General features: G+C 51.7%; 15 non-coding genes across 15 annotated transcripts; all 15 read right to left on the bottom strand.

The window, feature by feature from the left end:
* Positions 1 to 1,221: 1,221 nt before the first annotated feature.
* Positions 1,222 to 1,340, bottom strand: LOC126321533 (5S ribosomal RNA). Its single transcript, XR_007558302.1, has one exon. It is a non-coding gene; the product is annotated as a 5S ribosomal RNA (ribosomal RNA).
* Positions 1,341 to 2,627: 1,287 nt separating this feature from the next.
* Positions 2,628 to 2,746, bottom strand: LOC126321532 (5S ribosomal RNA). The gene has a single exon (XR_007558301.1). It is a non-coding gene; the product is annotated as a 5S ribosomal RNA (ribosomal RNA).
* Positions 2,747 to 4,034: 1,288 nt separating this feature from the next.
* LOC126321531 (5S ribosomal RNA) lies at positions 4,035 to 4,153 on the bottom strand. The gene has a single exon (XR_007558300.1). It is a non-coding gene; the product is annotated as a 5S ribosomal RNA (ribosomal RNA).
* Positions 4,154 to 5,440: 1,287 nt separating this feature from the next.
* Positions 5,441 to 5,559, bottom strand: LOC126321530 (5S ribosomal RNA). The gene has a single exon (XR_007558299.1). It is a non-coding gene; the product is annotated as a 5S ribosomal RNA (ribosomal RNA).
* A 1,288-nt stretch (positions 5,560 to 6,847) lies between these two features.
* Positions 6,848 to 6,966, bottom strand: LOC126321529 (5S ribosomal RNA). Its single transcript, XR_007558298.1, has one exon. It is a non-coding gene; the product is annotated as a 5S ribosomal RNA (ribosomal RNA).
* A 1,287-nt stretch (positions 6,967 to 8,253) lies between these two features.
* On the bottom strand, positions 8,254 to 8,372 carry LOC126321527 (5S ribosomal RNA). Its single transcript, XR_007558296.1, has one exon. It is a non-coding gene; the product is annotated as a 5S ribosomal RNA (ribosomal RNA).
* A 1,286-nt stretch (positions 8,373 to 9,658) lies between these two features.
* On the bottom strand, positions 9,659 to 9,777 carry LOC126321526 (5S ribosomal RNA). Its single transcript, XR_007558295.1, has one exon. It is a non-coding gene; the product is annotated as a 5S ribosomal RNA (ribosomal RNA).
* Positions 9,778 to 11,064: 1,287 nt separating this feature from the next.
* Positions 11,065 to 11,183, bottom strand: LOC126321525 (5S ribosomal RNA). The gene has a single exon (XR_007558294.1). It is a non-coding gene; the product is annotated as a 5S ribosomal RNA (ribosomal RNA).
* Positions 11,184 to 12,473: 1,290 nt separating this feature from the next.
* LOC126321524 (5S ribosomal RNA) lies at positions 12,474 to 12,592 on the bottom strand. Its single transcript, XR_007558293.1, has one exon. It is a non-coding gene; the product is annotated as a 5S ribosomal RNA (ribosomal RNA).
* A 1,287-nt stretch (positions 12,593 to 13,879) lies between these two features.
* Positions 13,880 to 13,998, bottom strand: LOC126321523 (5S ribosomal RNA). The gene has a single exon (XR_007558292.1). It is a non-coding gene; the product is annotated as a 5S ribosomal RNA (ribosomal RNA).
* Positions 13,999 to 15,284: 1,286 nt separating this feature from the next.
* LOC126321522 (5S ribosomal RNA) lies at positions 15,285 to 15,403 on the bottom strand. Its single transcript, XR_007558291.1, has one exon. It is a non-coding gene; the product is annotated as a 5S ribosomal RNA (ribosomal RNA).
* A 1,286-nt stretch (positions 15,404 to 16,689) lies between these two features.
* Positions 16,690 to 16,808, bottom strand: LOC126321521 (5S ribosomal RNA). The gene has a single exon (XR_007558290.1). It is a non-coding gene; the product is annotated as a 5S ribosomal RNA (ribosomal RNA).
* Positions 16,809 to 18,095: 1,287 nt separating this feature from the next.
* LOC126321520 (5S ribosomal RNA) lies at positions 18,096 to 18,214 on the bottom strand. The gene has a single exon (XR_007558289.1). It is a non-coding gene; the product is annotated as a 5S ribosomal RNA (ribosomal RNA).
* A 1,287-nt stretch (positions 18,215 to 19,501) lies between these two features.
* Positions 19,502 to 19,620, bottom strand: LOC126321519 (5S ribosomal RNA). The gene has a single exon (XR_007558288.1). It is a non-coding gene; the product is annotated as a 5S ribosomal RNA (ribosomal RNA).
* A 1,286-nt stretch (positions 19,621 to 20,906) lies between these two features.
* Positions 20,907 to 21,025, bottom strand: LOC126321518 (5S ribosomal RNA). Its single transcript, XR_007558287.1, has one exon. It is a non-coding gene; the product is annotated as a 5S ribosomal RNA (ribosomal RNA).
* Positions 21,026 to 21,491: the final 466 nt, after the last annotated feature.

Below are 21,491 nucleotides of genomic sequence, written 5' to 3'. Positions count from 1 at the left end.
TTTCGGTGGCACATTTGACGCAAAGCACGTCCTTCCACCTCGAAGGCGACGCGCAGTGCGGCGCGCCGCCACGTGGGTCAGACGCACAACACAGCTGCTCGTTGCACCGCCCGTCATTCGTTTGGTTCGTGCGGCCTCCGACACTCGCGGGAGACGCACCTTGTTATTGTTGTCCGTCGCAGGGATTGCGCGCGGCCGGGCGGCGGGTGGACTGCGCGGGGTGTGGCAGTGTCCTGCTGGACCGAGAGAAGCGTTCTCACCTGCCTGACACGCGTCGCGCTTCTAGATATTTGCGTAATTCGCACGGTGCATAATCGGCTGTCACCTTCCGTCCCGACTTGTCCCGACTTTGCTCGACTGCCGCTCGCTGCCGCTCGGGTCGCGGTCCATATGACAGCACAAGCACGAGGAACATCTGCGAGATGGGCGCGGGCCGAACCGGCGTGTCCGAGGCGACGTGTGCGGCCGTTCGGAGCTACCAGAGCAGCTCTGTGCCGCGCCGTGCCGTGGAAAGGTGCGAAAACATGCACACAAGACACAGGCTTTTCGACAAAGTATCCATCTCTTGTAGCGACGAAAGGTAAATTTTTGTTTACAAATTTGCCGTTGTGCACTGCTACAAAACAATATGCCCTGACGTATTTCACAACATTTCTGTCACTTCATACTGTTTTGTTATTTCCAGAGACTCTTTGGAAGTCTTCCTTGGCGCACTCTTTTCAAACTGAGTTCCTTAATATCGTATCTTACGATAGTTTAAAATCAGTATCGAAGCATCTTTGTCACATGAGAAAGGTAGCATGAAAAAACGGCTGGCAGGGGTAGCGACAAGAAAGCAAGAAATGAAGACAGCCAGAGTTCCCAGGCGGTCGCCGATCCGAATATAAACGTTGTTGCTTATCTTCGGTGGTCGGACGGGAACAGGTTTTTTTTTTTTTTAATGTAGTTAGTTTTTGGAATTTAGCGCTCCTACAAAACAGTAGGCTCTGACGCATTTCAAGAGCACATCTGTCGATTCGCAGTGTTTCGTTATTTTCAACGAGTTCCTATCACTCTTCCTCCGCGCATTCTTGTACAAACTGAGTTCATTACTGTAATTTCGCATCTTTCGTTTAATACAGTAGTTTAAAATGCTTGTGGAAGCATCTTTGTCGCACCTGAGAGTTTGTATGAAAAGAGGGCTGGCAGGTGTAGAGACATAAAATTTGAAAGAAGAGAGGGAGCCAACAGCACCCGGTGTTCCCAGGCGGTCACCCATCCAAGTACTAACCGGGCCCGATGTTGCTTAACTTCGGTGATCGGACGAGAACCGGTGTATTCAACATGGTATGGCCGTTGGCGTCCTTATACTGTAGCCGCACGGCACAAGAAGGATTCGCCTCTCCTCCCAATACACGCAATCGCCATTTTCGGTGGCACATTTGACGCAAAGCACGTCCTTCCACCTCGAAGGCGACGCGCAGTGCGGCGCGCCGCCACGTGGGTCAGACGCACAACACAGCTGCTCGTTGCACCGCCCGTCATTCGTTTGGTTCGTGCGGCCTCCGACACTCGCGGGAGACGCACCTTGTTATTGTTGTCCGTCGCAGGGATTGCGCGCGGCCGGGCGGCGGGTGGACTGCGCGGGGTGTGGCAGTGTCCTGCTGGACCGAGAGAAGCGTTCTCACCTGCCTGACACGCGTCGCGCTTCTAGATATTTGCGTAATTCGCACGGTGCATAATCGGCTGTCACCTTCCGTCCCGACTTGTCCCGACTTTGCTCGACTGCCGCTCGCTGCCGCTCGGGTCGCGGTCCATATGACAGCACAAGCACGAGGAACATCTGCGAGATGGGCGCGGGCCGAACCGGCGTGTCCGAGGCGACGTGTGCGGCCGTTCGGAGCTACCAGAGCAGCTCTGTGCCGCGCCGTGCCGTGGAAAGGTGCGAAAACATGCACACAAGACACAGGCTTTTCGACAAAGTATCCATCTCTTGTAGCGACGAAAGGTAAATTTTTGTTTACAAATTTGCCGTTGTGCACTGCTACAAAACAATATGCCCTGACGTATTTCACAACATTTCTGTCACTTCATACTGTTTTGTTATTTCCAGAGACTCTTTGGAAGTCTTCCTTGGCGCACTCTTTTCAAACTGAGTTCCTTAATATCGTATCTTACGATAGTTTAAAATCAGTATCGAAGCATCTTTGTCACATGAGAAAGGTAGCATGAAAAAACGGCTGGCAGGGGTAGCGACAAGAAAGCAAGAAATGAAGACAGCCAGAGTTCCCAGGCGGTCGCCGATCCGAATATAAACGTTGTTGCTTATCTTCGGTGGTCGGACGGGAACAGGTTTTTTTTTTTTTAATGTAGTTAGTTTTTGGAATTTAGCGCTCCTACAAAACAGTATTCTCTGACGCATTTCAAGAGCACATCTGTCGATTCGCAGTGTTTCGTTATTTTCAACGAGTTCCTATCACTCTTCCTCCGCGCATTCTTGTACAAACTGAGTTCATTACTGTAATTTCGCATCTTTCGTTTAATACAGTAGTTTAAAATGCTTGTGGAAGCATCTTTGTCGCACCTGAGAGTTTGTATGAAAAGAGGGCTGGCAGGTGTAGAGACATAAAATTTGAAAGAAGAGAGGGAGCCAACAGCACCCGGTGTTCCCAGGCGGTCACCCATCCAAGTACTAACCGGGCCCGATGTTGCTTAACTTCGGTGATCGGACGAGAACCGGTGTATTCAACATGGTATGGCCGTTGGCGTCCTTATACTGTAGCCGCACGGCACAAGAAGGATTCGCCTCTCCTCCCAATACACGCAATCGCCATTTTCGGTGGCACATTTGACGCAAAGCACGTCCTTCCACCTCGAAGGCGACGCGCAGTGCGGCGCGCCGCCACGTGGGTCAGACGCACAACACAGCTGCTCGTTGCACCGCCCGTCATTCGTTTGGTTCGTGCGGCCTCCGACACTCGCGGGAGACGCACCTTGTTATTGTTGTCCGTCGCAGGGATTGCGCGCGGCCGGGCGGCGGGTGGACTGCGCGGGGTGTGGCAGTGTCCTGCTGGACCGAGAGAAGCGTTCTCACCTGCCTGACACGCGTCGCGCTTCTAGATATTTGCGTAATTCGCACGGTGCATAATCGGCTGTCACCTTCCGTCCCGACTTGTCCCGACTTTGCTCGACTGCCGCTCGCTGCCGCTCGGGTCGCGGTCCATATGACAGCACAAGCACGAGGAACATCTGCGAGATGGGCGCGGGCCGAACCGGCGTGTCCGAGGCGACGTGTGCGGCCGTTCGGAGCTACCAGAGCAGCTCTGTGCCGCGCCGTGCCGTGGAAAGGTGCGAAAACATGCACACAAGACACAGGCTTTTCGACAAAGTATCCATCTCTTGTAGCGACGAAAGGTAAATTTTTGTTTACAAATTTGCCGTTGTGCACTGCTACAAAACAATATGCCCTGACGTATTTCACAACATTTCTGTCACTTCATACTGTTTTGTTATTTCCAGAGACTCTTTGGAAGTCTTCCTTGGCGCACTCTTTTCAAACTGAGTTCCTTAATATCGTATCTTACGATAGTTTAAAATCAGTATCGAAGCATCTTTGTCACATGAGAAAGGTAGCATGAAAAAACGGCTGGCAGGGGTAGCGACAAGAAAGCAAGAAATGAAGACAGCCAGAGTTCCCAGGCGGTCGCCGATCCGAATATAAACGTTGTTGCTTATCTTCGGTGGTCGGACGGGAACAGGTTTTTTTTTTTTTTAATGTAGTTAGTTTTTGGAATTTAGCGCTCCTACAAAACAGTAGGCTCTGACGCATTTCAAGAGCACATCTGTCGATTCGCAGTGTTTCGTTATTTTCAACGAGTTCCTATCACTCTTCCTCCGCGCATTCTTGTACAAACTGAGTTCATTACTGTAATTTCGCATCTTTCGTTTAATACAGTAGTTTAAAATGCTTGTGGAAGCATCTTTGTCGCACCTGAGAGTTTGTATGAAAAGAGGGCTGGCAGGTGTAGAGACATAAAATTTGAAAGAAGAGAGGGAGCCAACAGCACCCGGTGTTCCCAGGCGGTCACCCATCCAAGTACTAACCGGGCCCGATGTTGCTTAACTTCGGTGATCGGACGAGAACCGGTGTATTCAACATGGTATGGCCGTTGGCGTCCTTATACTGTAGCCGCACGGCACAAGAAGGATTCGCCTCTCCTCCCAATACACGCAATCGCCATTTTCGGTGGCACATTTGACGCAAAGCACGTCCTTCCACCTCGAAGGCGACGCGCAGTGCGGCGCGCCGCCACGTGGGTCAGACGCACAACACAGCTGCTCGTTGCACCGCCCGTCATTCGTTTGGTTCGTGCGGCCTCCGACACTCGCGGGAGACGCACCTTGTTATTGTTGTCCGTCGCAGGGATTGCGCGCGGCCGGGCGGCGGGTGGACTGCGCGGGGTGTGGCAGTGTCCTGCTGGACCGAGAGAAGCGTTCTCACCTGCCTGACACGCGTCGCGCTTCTAGATATTTGCGTAATTCGCACGGTGCATAATCGGCTGTCACCTTCCGTCCCGACTTGTCCCGACTTTGCTCGACTGCCGCTCGCTGCCGCTCGGGTCGCGGTCCATATGACAGCACAAGCACGAGGAACATCTGCGAGATGGGCGCGGGCCGAACCGGCGTGTCCGAGGCGACGTGTGCGGCCGTTCGGAGCTACCAGAGCAGCTCTGTGCCGCGCCGTGCCGTGGAAAGGTGCGAAAACATGCACACAAGACACAGGCTTTTCGACAAAGTATCCATCTCTTGTAGCGACGAAAGGTAAATTTTTGTTTACAAATTTGCCGTTGTGCACTGCTACAAAACAATATGCCCTGACGTATTTCACAACATTTCTGTCACTTCATACTGTTTTGTTATTTCCAGAGACTCTTTGGAAGTCTTCCTTGGCGCACTCTTTTCAAACTGAGTTCCTTAATATCGTATCTTACGATAGTTTAAAATCAGTATCGAAGCATCTTTGTCACATGAGAAAGGTAGCATGAAAAAACGGCTGGCAGGGGTAGCGACAAGAAAGCAAGAAATGAAGACAGCCAGAGTTCCCAGGCGGTCGCCGATCCGAATATAAACGTTGTTGCTTATCTTCGGTGGTCGGACGGGAACAGGTTTTTTTTTTTTTAATGTAGTTAGTTTTTGGAATTTAGCGCTCCTACAAAACAGTATTCTCTGACGCATTTCAAGAGCACATCTGTCGATTCGCAGTGTTTCGTTATTTTCAACGAGTTCCTATCACTCTTCCTCCGCGCATTCTTGTACAAACTGAGTTCATTACTGTAATTTCGCATCTTTCGTTTAATACAGTAGTTTAAAATGCTTGTGGAAGCATCTTTGTCGCACCTGAGAGTTTGTATGAAAAGAGGGCTGGCAGGTGTAGAGACATAAAATTTGAAAGAAGAGAGGGAGCCAACAGCACCCGGTGTTCCCAGGCGGTCACCCATCCAAGTACTAACCGGGCCCGATGTTGCTTAACTTCGGTGATCGGACGAGAACCGGTGTATTCAACATGGTATGGCCGTTGGCGTCCTTATACTGTAGCCGCACGGCACAAGAAGGATTCGCCTCTCCTCCCAATACACGCAATCGCCATTTTCGGTGGCACATTTGACGCAAAGCACGTCCTTCCACCTCGAAGGCGACGCGCAGTGCGGCGCGCCGCCACGTGGGTCAGACGCACAACACAGCTGCTCGTTGCACCGCCCGTCATTCGTTTGGTTCGTGCGGCCTCCGACACTCGCGGGAGACGCACCTTGTTATTGTTGTCCGTCGCAGGGATTGCGCGCGGCCGGGCGGCGGGTGGACTGCGCGGGGTGTGGCAGTGTCCTGCTGGACCGAGAGAAGCGTTCTCACCTGCCTGACACGCGTCGCGCTTCTAGATATTTGCGTAATTCGCACGGTGCATAATCGGCTGTCACCTTCCGTCCCGACTTGTCCCGACTTTGCTCGACTGCCGCTCGCTGCCGCTCGGGTCGCGGTCCATATGACAGCACAAGCACGAGGAACATCTGCGAGATGGGCGCGGGCCGAACCGGCGTGTCCGAGGCGACGTGTGCGGCCGTTCGGAGCTACCAGAGCAGCTCTGTGCCGCGCCGTGCCGTGGAAAGGTGCGAAAACATGCACACAAGACACAGGCTTTTCGACAAAGTATCCATCTCTTGTAGCGACGAAAGGTAAATTTTTGTTTACAAATTTGCCGTTGTGCACTGCTACAAAACAATATGCCCTGACGTATTTCACAACATTTCTGTCACTTCATACTGTTTTGTTATTTCCAGAGACTCTTTGGAAGTCTTCCTTGGCGCACTCTTTTCAAACTGAGTTCCTTAATATCGTATCTTACGATAGTTTAAAATCAGTATCGAAGCATCTTTGTCACATGAGAAAGGTAGCATGAAAAAACGGCTGGCAGGGGTAGCGACAAGAAAGCAAGAAATGAAGACAGCCAGAGTTCCCAGGCGGTCGCCGATCCGAATATAAACGTTGTTGCTTATCTTCGGTGGTCGGACGGGAACAGGTTTTTTTTTTTTTTAATGTAGTTAGTTTTTGGAATTTAGCGCTCCTACAAAACAGTAGGCTCTGACGCATTTCAAGAGCACATCTGTCGATTCGCAGTGTTTCGTTATTTTCAACGAGTTCCTATCACTCTTCCTCCGCGCATTCTTGTACAAACTGAGTTCATTACTGTAATTTCGCATCTTTCGTTTAATACAGTAGTTTAAAATGCTTGTGGAAGCATCTTTGTCGCACCTGAGAGTTTGTATGAAAAGAGGGCTGGCAGGTGTAGAGACATAAAATTTGAAAGAAGAGAGGGAGCCAACAGCACCCGGTGTTCCCAGGCGGTCACCCATCCAAGTACTAACCGGGCCCGATGTTGCTTAACTTCGGTGATCGGACGAGAACCGGTGTATTCAACATGGTATGGCCGTTGGCGTCCTTATACTGTAGCCGCACGGCACAAGAAGGATTCGCCTCTCCTCCCAATACACGCAATCGCCATTTTCGGTGGCACATTTGACGCAAAGCACGTCCTTCCACCTCGAAGGCGACGCGCAGTGCGGCGCGCCGCCACGTGGGTCAGACGCACAACACAGCTGCTCGTTGCACCGCCCGTCATTCGTTTGGTTCGTGCGGCCTCCGACACTCGCGGGAGACGCACCTTGTTATTGTTGTCCGTCGCAGGGATTGCGCGCGGCCGGGCGGCGGGTGGACTGCGCGGGGTGTGGCAGTGTCCTGCTGGACCGAGAGAAGCGTTCTCACCTGCCTGACACGCGTCGCGCTTCTAGATATTTGCGTAATTCGCACGGTGCATAATCGGCTGTCACCTTCCGTCCCGACTTGTCCCGACTTTGCTCGACTGCCGCTCGCTGCCGCTCGGGTCGCGGTCCATATGACAGCACAAGCACGAGGAACATCTGCGAGATGGGCGCGGGCCGAACCGGCGTGTCCGAGGCGACGTGTGCGGCCGTTCGGAGCTACCAGAGCAGCTCTGTGCCGCGCCGTGCCGTGGAAAGGTGCGAAAACATGCACACAAGACACAGGCTTTTCGACAAAGTATCCATCTCTTGTAGCGACGAAAGGTAAATTTTTGTTTACAAATTTGCCGTTGTGCACTGCTACAAAACAATATGCCCTGACGTATTTCACAACATTTCTGTCACTTCATACTGTTTTGTTATTTCCAGAGACTCTTTGGAAGTCTTCCTTGGCGCACTCTTTTCAAACTGAGTTCCTTAATATCGTATCTTACGATAGTTTAAAATCAGTATCGAAGCATCTTTGTCACATGAGAAAGGTAGCATGAAAAAACGGCTGGCAGGGGTAGCGACAAGAAAGCAAGAAATGAAGACAGCCAGAGTTCCCAGGCGGTCGCCGATCCGAATATAAACGTTGTTGCTTATCTTCGGTGGTCGGACGGGAACAGGTTTTTTTTTTTTTAATGTAGTTAGTTTTTGGAATTTAGCGCTCCTACAAAACAGTATTCTCTGACGCATTTCAAGAGCACATCTGTCGATTCGCAGTGTTTCGTTATTTTCAACGAGTTCCTATCACTCTTCCTCCGCGCATTCTTGTACAAACTGAGTTCATTACTGTAATTTCGCATCTTTCGTTTAATACAGTAGTTTAAAATGCTTGTGGAAGCATCTTTGTCGCACCTGAGAGTTTGTATGAAAAGAGGGCTGGCAGGTGTAGAGACATAAAATTTGAAAGAAGAGAGGGAGCCAACAGCACCCGGTGTTCCCAGGCGGTCACCCATCCAAGTACTAACCGGGCCCGATGTTGCTTAACTTCGGTGATCGGACGAGAACCGGTGTATTCAACATGGTATGGCCGTTGGCGTCCTTATACTGTAGCCGCACGGCACAAGAAGGATTCGCCTCTCCTCCCAATACACGCAATCGCCATTTTCGGTGGCACATTTGACGCAAAGCACGTCCTTCCACCTCGAAGGCGACGCGCAGTGCGGCGCGCCGCCACGTGGGTCAGACGCACAACACAGCTGCTCGTTGCACCGCCCGTCATTCGTTTGGTTCGTGCGGCCTCCGACACTCGCGGGAGACGCACCTTGTTATTGTTGTCCGTCGCAGGGATTGCGCGCGGCCGGGCGGCGGGTGGACTGCGCGGGGTGTGGCAGTGTCCTGCTGGACCGAGAGAAGCGTTCTCACCTGCCTGACACGCGTCGCGCTTCTAGATATTTGCGTAATTCGCACGGTGCATAATCGGCTGTCACCTTCCGTCCCGACTTGTCCCGACTTTGCTCGACTGCCGCTCGCTGCCGCTCGGGTCGCGGTCCATATGACAGCACAAGCACGAGGAACATCTGCGAGTTGGGCGCGGGCCGAACCGGCGTGTCCGAGGCGACGTGTGCGGCCGTTCGGAGCTACCAGAGCAGCTCTGTGCCGCGCCGTGCCGTGGAAAGGTGCGAAAACATGCACACAAGACACAGGCTTTTCGACAAAGTATCCATCTCTTGTAGCGACGAAAGGTAAATTTTTGTTTACAAATTTGCCGTTGTGCACTGCTACAAAACAATATGCCCTGACGTATTTCACAACATTTCTGTCACTTCATACTGTTTTGTTATTTCCAGAGACTCTTTGGAAGTCTTCCTTGGCGCACTCTTTTCAAACTGAGTTCCTTAATATCGTATCTTACGATAGTTTAAAATCAGTATCGAAGCATCTTTGTCACATGAGAAAGGTAGCATGAAAAAACGGCTGGCAGGGGTAGCGACAAGAAAGCAAGAAATGAAGACAGCCAGAGTTCCCAGGCGGTCGCCGATCCGAATATAAACGTTGTTGCTTATCTTCGGTGGTCGGACGGGAACAGGTTTTTTTTTTTTAATGTAGTTAGTTTTTGGAATTTAGCGCTCCTACAAAACAGTAGGCTCTGACGCATTTCAAGAGCACATCTGTCGATTCGCAGTGTTTCGTTATTTTCAACGAGTTCCTATCACTCTTCCTCCGCGCATTCTTGTACAAACTGAGTTCATTACTGTAATTTCGCATCTTTCGTTTAATACAGTAGTTTAAAATGCTTGTGGAAGCATCTTTGTCGCACCTGAGAGTTTGTATGAAAAGAGGGCTGGCAGGTGTAGAGACATAAAATTTGAAAGAAGAGAGGGAGCCAACAGCACCCGGTGTTCCCAGGCGGTCACCCATCCAAGTACTAACCGGGCCCGATGTTGCTTAACTTCGGTGATCGGACGAGAACCGGTGTATTCAACATGGTATGGCCGTTGGCGTCCTTATACTGTAGCCGCACGGCACAAGAAGGATTCGCCTCTCCTCCCAATACACGCAATCGCCATTTTCGGTGGCACATTTGACGCAAAGCACGTCCTTCCACCTCGAAGGCGACGCGCAGTGCGGCGCGCCGCCACGTGGGTCAGACGCACAACACAGCTGCTCGTTGCACCGCCCGTCATTCGTTTGGTTCGTGCGGCCTCCGACACTCGCGGGAGACGCACCTTGTTATTGTTGTCCGTCGCAGGGATTGCGCGCGGCCGGGCGGCGGGTGGACTGCGCGGGGTGTGGCAGTGTCCTGCTGGACCGAGAGAAGCGTTCTCACCTGCCTGACACGCGTCGCGCTTCTAGATATTTGCGTAATTCGCACGGTGCATAATCGGCTGTCACCTTCCGTCCCGACTTGTCCCGACTTTGCTCGACTGCCGCTCGCTGCCGCTCGGGTCGCGGTCCATATGACAGCACAAGCACGAGGAACATCTGCGAGATGGGCGCGGGCCGAACCGGCGTGTCCGAGGCGACGTGTGCGGCCGTTCGGAGCTACCAGAGCAGCTCTGTGCCGCGCCGTGCCGTGGAAAGGTGCGAAAACATGCACACAAGACACAGGCTTTTCGACAAAGTATCCATCTCTTGTAGCGACGAAAGGTAAATTTTTGTTTACAAATTTGCCGTTGTGCACTGCTACAAAACAATATGCCCTGACGTATTTCACAACATTTCTGTCACTTCATACTGTTTTGTTATTTCCAGAGACTCTTTGGAAGTCTTCCTTGGCGCACTCTTTTCAAACTGAGTTCCTTAATATCGTATCTTACGATAGTTTAAAATCAGTATCGAAGCATCTTTGTCACATGAGAAAGGTAGCATGAAAAAACGGCTGGCAGGGGTAGCGACAAGAAAGCAAGAAATGAAGACAGCCAGAGTTCCCAGGCGGTCGCCGATCCGAATATAAACGTTGTTGCTTATCTTCGGTGGTCGGACGGGAACAGGTTTTTTTTTTTTTAATGTAGTTAGTTTTTGGAATTTAGCGCTCCTACAAAACAGTATTCTCTGACGCATTTCAAGAGCACATCTGTCGATTCGCAGTGTTTCGTTATTTTCAACGAGTTCCTATCACTCTTCCTCCGCGCATTCTTGTACAAACTGAGTTCATTACTGTAATTTCGCATCTTTCGTTTAATACAGTAGTTTAAAATGCTTGTGGAAGCATCTTTGTCGCACCTGAGAGTTTGTATGAAAAGAGGGCTGGCAGGTGTAGAGACATAAAATTTGAAAGAAGAGAGGGAGCCAACAGCACCCGGTGTTCCCAGGCGGTCACCCATCCAAGTACTAACCGGGCCCGATGTTGCTTAACTTCGGTGATCGGACGAGAACCGGTGTATTCAACATGGTATGGCCGTTGGCGTCCTTATACTGTAGCCGCACGGCACAAGAAGGATTCGCCTCTCCTCCCAATACACGCAATCGCCATTTTCGGTGGCACATTTGACGCAAAGCACGTCCTTCCACCTCGAAGGCGACGCGCAGTGCGGCGCGCCGCCACGTGGGTCAGACGCACAACACAGCTGCTCGTTGCACCGCCCGTCATTCGTTTGGTTCGTGCGGCCTCCGACACTCGCGGGAGACGCACCTTGTTATTGTTGTCCGTCGCAGGGATTGCGCGCGGCCGGGCGGCGGGTGGACTGCGCGGGGTGTGGCAGTGTCCTGCTGGACCGAGAGAAGCGTTCTCACCTGCCTGACACGCGTCGCGCTTCTAGATATTTGCGTAATTCGCACGGTGCATAATCGGCTGTCACCTTCCGTCCCGACTTGTCCCGACTTTGCTCGACTGCCGCTCGCTGCCGCTCGGGTCGCGGTCCATATGACAGCACAAGCACGAGGAACATCTGCGAGATGGGCGCGGGCCGAACCGGCGTGTCCGAGGCGACGTGTGCGGCCGTTCGGAGCTACCAGAGCAGCTCTGTGCCGCGCCGTGCCGTGGAAAGGTGCGAAAACATGCACACAAGACACAGGCTTTTCGACAAAGTATCCATCTCTTGTAGCGACGAAAGGTAAATTTTTGTTTACAAATTTGCCGTTGTGCACTGCTACAAAACAATATGCCCTGACGTATTTCACAACATTTCTGTCACTTCATACTGTTTTGTTATTTCCAGAGACTCTTTGGAAGTCTTCCTTGGCGCACTCTTTTCAAACTGAGTTCCTTAATATCGTATCTTACGATAGTTTAAAATCAGTATCGAAGCATCTTTGTCACATGAGAAAGGTAGCATGAAAAAACGGCTGGCAGGGGTAGCGACAAGAAAGCAAGAAATGAAGACAGCCAGAGTTCCCAGGCGGTCGCCGATCCGAATATAAACGTTGTTGCTTATCTTCGGTGGTCGGACGGGAACAGGTTTTTTTTTTTTTTTTAATGTAGTTAGTTTTTGGAATTTAGCGCTCCTACAAAACAGTAGGCTCTGACGCATTTCAAGAGCACATCTGTCGATTCGCAGTGTTTCGTTATTTTCAACGAGTTCCTATCACTCTTCCTCCGCGCATTCTTGTACAAACTGAGTTCATTACTGTAATTTCGCATCTTTCGTTTAATACAGTAGTTTAAAATGCTTGTGGAAGCATCTTTGTCGCACCTGAGAGTTTGTATGAAAAGAGGGCTGGCAGGTGTAGAGACATAAAATTTGAAAGAAGAGAGGGAGCCAACAGCACCCGGTGTTCCCAGGCGGTCACCCATCCAAGTACTAACCGGGCCCGATGTTGCTTAACTTCGGTGATCGGACGAGAACCGGTGTATTCAACATGGTATGGCCGTTGGCGTCCTTATACTGTAGCCGCACGGCACAAGAAGGATTCGCCTCTCCTCCCAATACACGCAATCGCCATTTTCGGTGGCACATTTGACGCAAAGCACGTCCTTCCACCTCGAAGGCGACGCGCAGTGCGGCGCGCCGCCACGTGGGTCAGACGCACAACACAGCTGCTCGTTGCACCGCCCGTCATTCGTTTGGTTCGTGCGGCCTCCGACACTCGCGGGAGACGCACCTTGTTATTGTTGTCCGTCGCAGGGATTGCGCGCGGCCGGGCGGCGGGTGGACTGCGCGGGGTGTGGCAGTGTCCTGCTGGACCGAGAGAAGCGTTCTCACCTGCCTGACACGCGTCGCGCTTCTAGATATTTGCGTAATTCGCACGGTGCATAATCGGCTGTCACCTTCCGTCCCGACTTGTCCCGACTTTGCTCGACTGCCGCTCGCTGCCGCTCGGGTCGCGGTCCATATGACAGCACAAGCACGAGGAACATCTGCGAGATGGGCGCGGGCCGAACCGGCGTGTCCGAGGCGACGTGTGCGGCCGTTCGGAGCTACCAGAGCAGCTCTGTGCCGCGCCGTGCCGTGGAAAGGTGCGAAAACATGCACACAAGACACAGGCTTTTCGACAAAGTATCCATCTCTTGTAGCGACGAAAGGTAAATTTTTGTTTACAAATTTGCCGTTGTGCACTGCTACAAAACAATATGCCCTGACGTATTTCACAACATTTCTGTCACTTCATACTGTTTTGTTATTTCCAGAGACTCTTTGGAAGTCTTCCTTGGCGCACTCTTTTCAAACTGAGTTCCTTAATATCGTATCTTACGATAGTTTAAAATCAGTATCGAAGCATCTTTGTCACATGAGAAAGGTAGCATGAAAAAACGGCTGGCAGGGGTAGCGACAAGAAAGCAAGAAATGAAGACAGCCAGAGTTCCCAGGCGGTCGCCGATCCGAATATAAACGTTGTTGCTTATCTTCGGTGGTCGGACGGGAACAGGTTTTTTTTTTTTTAATGTAGTTAGTTTTTGGAATTTAGCGCTCCTACAAAACAGTAGGCTCTGACGCATTTCAAGAGCACATCTGTCGATTCGCAGTGTTTCGTTATTTTCAACGAGTTCCTATCACTCTTCCTCCGCGCATTCTTGTACAAACTGAGTTCATTACTGTAATTTCGCATCTTTCGTTTAATACAGTAGTTTAAAATGCTTGTGGAAGCATCTTTGTCGCACCTGAGAGTTTGTATGAAAAGAGGGCTGGCAGGTGTAGAGACATAAAATTTGAAAGAAGAGAGGGAGCCAACAGCACCCGGTGTTCCCAGGCGGTCACCCATCCAAGTACTAACCGGGCCCGATGTTGCTTAACTTCGGTGATCGGACGAGAACCGGTGTATTCAACATGGTATGGCCGTTGGCGTCCTTATACTGTAGCCGCACGGCACAAGAAGGATTCGCCTCTCCTCCCAATACACGCAATCGCCATTTTCGGTGGCACATTTGACGCAAAGCACGTCCTTCCACCTCGAAGGCGACGCGCAGTGCGGCGCGCCGCCACGTGGGTCAGACGCACAACACAGCTGCTCGTTGCACCGCCCGTCATTCGTTTGGTTCGTGCGGCCTCCGACACTCGCGGGAGACGCACCTTGTTATTGTTGTCCGTCGCAGGGATTGCGCGCGGCCGGGCGGCGGGTGGACTGCGCGGGGTGTGGCAGTGTCCTGCTGGACCGAGAGAAGCGTTCTCACCTGCCTGACACGCGTCGCGCTTCTAGATATTTGCGTAATTCGCACGGTGCATAATCGGCTGTCACCTTCCGTCCCGACTTGTCCCGACTTTGCTCGACTGCCGCTCGCTGCCGCTCGGGTCGCGGTCCATATGACAGCACAAGCACGAGGAACATCTGCGAGATGGGCGCGGGCCGAACCGGCGTGTCCGAGGCGACGTGTGCGGCCGTTCGGAGCTACCAGAGCAGCTCTGTGCCGCGCCGTGCCGTGGAAAGGTGCGAAAACATGCACACAAGACACAGGCTTTTCGACAAAGTATCCATCTCTTGTAGCGACGAAAGGTAAATTTTTGTTTACAAATTTGCCGTTGTGCACTGCTACAAAACAATATGCCCTGACGTATTTCACAACATTTCTGTCACTTCATACTGTTTTGTTATTTCCAGAGACTCTTTGGAAGTCTTCCTTGGCGCACTCTTTTCAAACTGAGTTCCTTAATATCGTATCTTACGATAGTTTAAAATCAGTATCGAAGCATCTTTGTCACATGAGAAAGGTAGCATGAAAAAACGGCTGGCAGGGGTAGCGACAAGAAAGCAAGAAATGAAGACAGCCAGAGTTCCCAGGCGGTCGCCGATCCGAATATAAACGTTGTTGCTTATCTTCGGTGGTCGGACGGGAACAGGTTTTTTTTTTTTAATGTAGTTAGTTTTTGGAATTTAGCGCTCCTACAAAACAGTATTCTCTGACGCATTTCAAGAGCACATCTGTCGATTCGCAGTGTTTCGTTATTTTCAACGAGTTCCTATCACTCTTCCTCCGCGCATTCTTGTACAAACTGAGTTCATTACTGTAATTTCGCATCTTTCGTTTAATACAGTAGTTTAAAATGCTTGTGGAAGCATCTTTGTCGCACCTGAGAGTTTGTATGAAAAGAGGGCTGGCAGGTGTAGAGACATAAAATTTGAAAGAAGAGAGGGAGCCAACAGCACCCGGTGTTCCCAGGCGGTCACCCATCCAAGTACTAACCGGGCCCGATGTTGCTTAACTTCGGTGATCGGACGAGAACCGGTGTATTCAACATGGTATGGCCGTTGGCGTCCTTATACTGTAGCCGCACGGCACAAGAAGGATTCGCCTCTCCTCCCAATACACGCAATCGCCATTTTCGGTGGCACATTTGACGCAAAGCACGTCCTTCCACCTCGAAGGCGACGCGCAGTGCGGCGCGCCGCCACGTGGGTCAGACGCACAACACAGCTGCTCGTTGCACCGCCCGTCATTCGTTTGGTTCGTGCGGCCTCCGACACTCGCGGGAGACGCACCTTGTTATTGTTGTCCGTCGCAGGGATTGCGCGCGGCCGGGCGGCGGGTGGACTGCGCGGGGTGTGGCAGTGTCCTGCTGGACCGAGAGAAGCGTTCTCACCTGCCTGACACGCGTCGCGCTTCTAGATATTTGCGTAATTCGCACGGTGCATAATCGGCTGTCACCTTCCGTCCCGACTTGTCCCGACTTTGCTCGACTGCCGCTCGCTGCCGCTCGGGTCGCGGTCCATATGACAGCACAAGCACGAGGAACATCTGCGAGATGGGCGCGGGCCGAACCGGCGTGTCCGAGGCGACGTGTGCGGCCGTTCGGAGCTACCAGAGCAGCTCTGTGCCGCGCCGTGCCGTGGAAAGGTGCGAAAACATGCACACAAGACACAGGCTTTTCGACAAAGTATCCATCTCTTGTAGCGACGAAAGGTAAATTTTTGTTTACAAATTTGCCGTTGTGCACTGCTACAAAACAATATGCCCTGACGTATTTCACAACATTTCTGTCACTTCATACTGTTTTGTTATTTCCAGAGACTCTTTGGAAGTCTTCCTTGGCGCACTCTTTTCAAACTGAGTTCCTTAATATCGTATCTTACGATAGTTTAAAATCAGTATCGAAGCATCTTTGTCACATGAGAAAGGTAGCATGAAAAAACGGCTGGCAGGGGTAGCGACAAGAAAGCAAGAAATGAAGACAGCCAGAGTTCCCAGGCGGTCGCCGATCCGAATATAAACGTTGTTGCTTATCTTCGGTGGTCGGACGGGAACAGGTTTTTTTTTTTTAATGTAGTTAGTTTTTGGAATTTAGCGCTCCTACAAAACAGTAGGCTCTGACGCATTTCAAGAGCACATCTGTCGATTCGCAGTGTTTCGTTATTTTCAACGAGTTCCTATCACTCTTCCTCCGCGCATTCTTGTACAAACTGAGTTCATTACTGTAATTTCGCATCTTTCGTTTAATACAGTAGTTTAAAATGCTTGTGGAAGCATCTTTGTCGCACCTGAGAGTTTGTATGAAAAGAGGGCTGGCAGGTGTAGAGACATAAAATTTGAAAGAAGAGAGGGAGCCAACAGCACCCGGTGTTCCCAGGCGGTCACCCATCCAAGTACTAACCGGGCCCGATGTTGCTTAACTTCGGTGATCGGACGAGAACCGGTGTATTCAACATGGTATGGCCGTTGGCGTCCTTATACTGTAGCCGCACGGCACAAGAAGGATTCGCCTCTCCTCCCAATACACGCAATCGCCATTTTCGGTGGCACATTTGACGCAAAGCACGTCCTTCCACCTCGAAGGCGACGCGCAGTGCGGCGCGCCGCCACGTGGGTCAGACGCACAACACAGCTGCTCGTTGCACCGCCCGTCATTCGTTTGGTTCGTGCGGCCTCCGACACTCGCGGGAGACGCACCTTGTTATTGTTGTCCGTCGCAGGGATTGCGCGCGGCCGGGCGGCGGGTGGACTGCGCGGGGTGTGGCAGTGTCCTGCTGGACCGAGAGAAGCGTTCTCACCTGCCTGACACGCGTCGCGCTTCTAGATATTTGCGTAATTCGCACGGTGCATAATCGGCTGTCACCTTCCGTCCCGACTTGTCCCGACTTTGCTCGACTGCCGCTCGCTGCCGCTCGGGTCGCGGTCCATATGACAGCACAAGCACGAGGAACATCTGCGAGATGGGCGCGGGCCGAACCGGCGTGTCCGAGGCGACGTGTGCGGCCGTTCGGAGCTACCAGAGCAGCTCTGTGCCGCGCCGTGCCGTGGAAAGGTGCGAAAACATGCACACAAGACACAGGCTTTTCGACAAAGTATCCATCTCTTGTAGCGACGAAAGGTAAATTTTTGTTTACAAATTTGCCGTTGTGCACTGCTACAAAACAATATGCCCTGACGTATTTCACAACATTTCTGTCACTTCATACTGTTTTGTTATTTCCAGAGACTCTTTGGAAGTCTTCCTTGGCGCACTCTTTTCAAACTGAGTTCCTTAATATCGTATCTTACGATAGTTTAAAATCAGTATCGAAGCATCTTTGTCACATGAGAAAGGTAGCATGAAAAAACGGCTGGCAGGGGTAGCGACAAGAAAGCAAGAAATGAAGACAGCCAGAGTTCCCAGGCGGTCGCCGATCCGAATATAAACGTTGTTGCTTATCTTCGGTGGTCGGACGGGAACAGGTTTTTTTTTTTTTAATGTAGTTAGTTTTTGGAATTTAGCGCTCCTACAAAACAGTAGGCTCTGACGCATTTCAAGAGCACATCTGTCGATTCGCAGTGTTTCGTTATTTTCAACGAGTTCCTATCACTCTTCCTCCGCGCATTCTTGTACAAACTGAGTTCATTACTGTAATTTCGCATCTTTCGTTTAATACAGTAGTTTAAAATGCTTGTGGAAGCATCTTTGTCGCACCTGAGAGTTTGTATGAAAAGAGGGCTGGCAGGTGTAGAGACATAAAATTTGAACGAAGAGAGGGAGCCAACAGCACCCGGTGTTCCCAGGCGGTCACCCATCCAAGTACTAACCGGGCCCGATGTTGCTTAACTTCGGTGATCGGACGAGAACCGGTGTATTCAACATGGTATGGCCGTTGGCGTCCTTATACTGTAGCCGCACGGCACAAGAAGGATTCGCCTCTCCTCCCAATACACGCAATCGCCATTTTCGGTGGCACATTTGACGCAAAGCACGTCCTTCCACCTCGAAGGCGACGCGCAGTGCGGCGCGCCGCCACGTGGGTCAGACGCACAACACAGCTGCTCGTTGCACCGCCCGTCATTCGTTTGGTTCGTGCGGCCTCCGACACTCGCGGGAGACGCACCTTGTTATTGTTGTCCGTCGCAGGGATTGCGCGCGGCCGGGCGGCGGGTGGACTGCGCGGGGTGTGGCAGTGTCCTGCTGGACCGAGAGAAGCGTTCTCACCTGCCTGACACGCGTCGCGCTTCTAGATATTTGCGTAATTCGCACGGTGCATAATCGGCTGTCACCTTCCGTCCCGACTTGTCCCGACTTTGCTCGACTGCCGCTCGCTGCCGCTCGGGTCGCGGTCCATATGACAGCACAAGCACGAGGAACATCTGCGAGATGGGCGCGGGCCGAACCGGCGTGTCCGAGGCGACGTGTGCGGCCGTTCGGAGCTACCAGAGCAGCTCTGTGCCGCGCCGTGCCGTGGAAAGGTGCGAAAACATGCACACAAGACACAGGCTTTTCGACAAAGTATCCATCTCTTGTAGCGACGAAAGGTAAATTTTTGTTTACAAATTTGCCGTTGTGCACTGCTACAAAACAATATGCCCTGACGTATTTCACAACATTTCTGTCACTTCATACTGTTTTGTTATTTCCAGAGACTCTTTGGAAGTCTTCCTTGGCGCACTCTTTTCAAACTGAGTTCCTTAATATCGTATCTTACGATAGTTTAAAATCAGTATCGAAGCATCTTTGTCACATGAGAAAGGTAGCATGAAAAAACGGCTGGCAGGGGTAGCGACAAGAAAGCAAGAAATGAAGACAGCCAGAGTTCCCAGGCGGTCGCCGATCCGAATATAAACGTTGTTGCTTATCTTCGGTGGTCGGACGGGAACAGGTTTTTTTTTTTTTAATGTAGTTAGTTTTTGGAATTTAGCGCTCCTACAAAACAGTATTCTCTGACGCATTTCAAGAGCACATCTGTCGATTCGCAGTGTTTCGTTATTTTCAACGAGTTCCTATCACTCTTCCTCCGCGCATTCTTGTACAAACTGAGTTCATTACTGTAATTTCGCATCTTTCGTTTAATACAGTAGTTTAAAATGCTTGTGGAAGCATCTTTGTCGCACCTGAGAGTTTGTATGAAAAGAGGGCTGGCAGGTGTAGAGACATAAAATTTGAAAGAAGAGAGGGAGCCAACAGCACCCGGTGTTCCCAGGCGGTCACCCATCCAAGTACTAACCGGGCCCGATGTTGCTTAACTTCGGTGATCGGACGAGAACCGGTGTATTCAACATGGTATGGCCGTTGGCGTCCTTATACTGTAGCCGCACGGCACAAGAAGGATTCGCCTCTCCTCCCAATACACGCAATCGCCATTTTCGGTGGCACATTTGACGCAAAGCACGTCCTTCCACCTCGAAGGCGACGCGCAGTGCGGCGCGCCGCCACGTGGGTCAGACGCACAACACAGCTGCTCGTTGCACCGCCCGTCATTCGTTTGGTTCGTGCGGCCTCCGACACTCGCGGGAGACGCACCTTGTTATTGTTGTCCGTCGCAGGGATTGCGCGCGGCCGGGCGGCGGGTGGACTGCGCGGGGTGTGGCAGTGTCCTGCTGGACCGAGAGAAGCGTTCTCACCTGCCTGACACGCGTCGCGCTTCTAGATATTTGCGTAATTCGCACGGTGCATAATCGGCTGTCACCTTCCGTCCCGACTTGTCCCGACTTTGCTCGACTGCCGCTCGCTGCCGCTCGGGTCGCGGTCCATATGACAGCACAAGCACGAGGAACATCTGCGAGATGGGCGCGGGCCGAACCGGCGTGTCCGAGGCGACGTGTGCGGCCGTTCGGAGCTACCAGAGCAGCTCTGTGCCGCGCCGTGCCGTGGAAAGGTGCGAAAACATGCACACAAGACACAGGCTTTTCGACAAAGTATCCATCTCTTGTAGCGACGAAAGGTAAATTTTTGTTTACAAATTTGCCGTTGTGCACTGCTACAAAACAATATGCCCTGACGTATTTCACAACATTTCTGTCACTTCATACTGTTTTGTTATTTCCAGAGACTCTTTGGAAGTCTTCCTTGGCGCACTCTTTTCAAACTGAGTTCCTTAATATCGTATCTTACGATAGTTTAAAATCAGTATCGAAGCATCTTTGTCACATGAGAAAGGTAGCATGAAAAAACGGCTGGCAGGGGTAGCGACAAGAAAGCAAGAAATGAAGACAGCCAGAGTTCCCAGGCGGTCGCCGATCCGAATATAAACGTTGTTGCTTATCTTCGGTGGTCGGACGGGAACAGGTTTTTTTTTTTTAATGTAGTTAGTTTTTGGAATTTAGCGCTCCTACAAAACAGTAGGCTCTGACGCATTTCAAGAGCACATCTGTCGATTCGCAGTGTTTCGTTATTTTCAACGAGTTCCTATCACTCTTCCTCCGCGCATTCTTGTACAAACTGAGTTCATTACTGTAATTTCGCATCTTTCGTTTAATACAGTAGTTTAAAATGCTTGTGGAAGCATCTTTGTCGCACCTGAGAGTTTGTATGAAAAGAGGGCTGGCAGGTGTAGAGACATAAAATTTGAAAGAAGAGAGGGAGCCAACAGCACCCGGTGTTCCCAGGCGGTCACCCATCCAAGTACTAACCGGGCCCGATGTTGCTTAACTTCGGTGATCGGACGAGAACCGGTGTATTCAACATGGTATGGCCGTTGGCGTCCTTATACTGTAGCCGCACGGCACAAGAAGGATTCGCCTCTCCTCCCAATACACGCAATCGCCATTTTCGGTGGCACATTTGACGCAAAGCACGTCCTTCCACCTCGAAGGCGACGCGCAGTGCGGCGCGCCGCCACGTGGGTCAGACGCACAACACAGCTGCTCGTTGCACCGCCCGTCATTCGTTTGGTTCGTGCGGCCTCCGACACTCGCGGGAGACGCACCTTGTTATTGTTGTCCGTCGCAGGGATTGCGCGCGGCCGGGCGGCGGGTGGACTGCGCGGGGTGTGGCAGTGTCCTGCTGGACCGAGAGAAGCGTTCTCACCTGCCTGACACGCGTCGCGCTTCTAGATATTTGCGTAATTCGCACGGTGCATAATCGGCTGTCACCTTCCGTCCCGACTTGTCCCGACTTTGCTCGACTGCCGCTCGCTGCCGCTCGGGTCGCGGTCCATATGACAGCA

The sequence above is a fragment of the Schistocerca gregaria genome, unplaced genomic scaffold (genome assembly GCF_023897955.1).
Source record: "Schistocerca gregaria isolate iqSchGreg1 unplaced genomic scaffold, iqSchGreg1.2 ptg000749l, whole genome shotgun sequence".
In the NCBI taxonomy this organism is placed as follows: Eukaryota; Metazoa; Arthropoda; class Insecta; order Orthoptera; family Acrididae; genus Schistocerca; species Schistocerca gregaria.
Note: the sequence above shows the minus strand (reverse complement) of the source record. Positions and strands in the feature narration are given on the sequence as shown.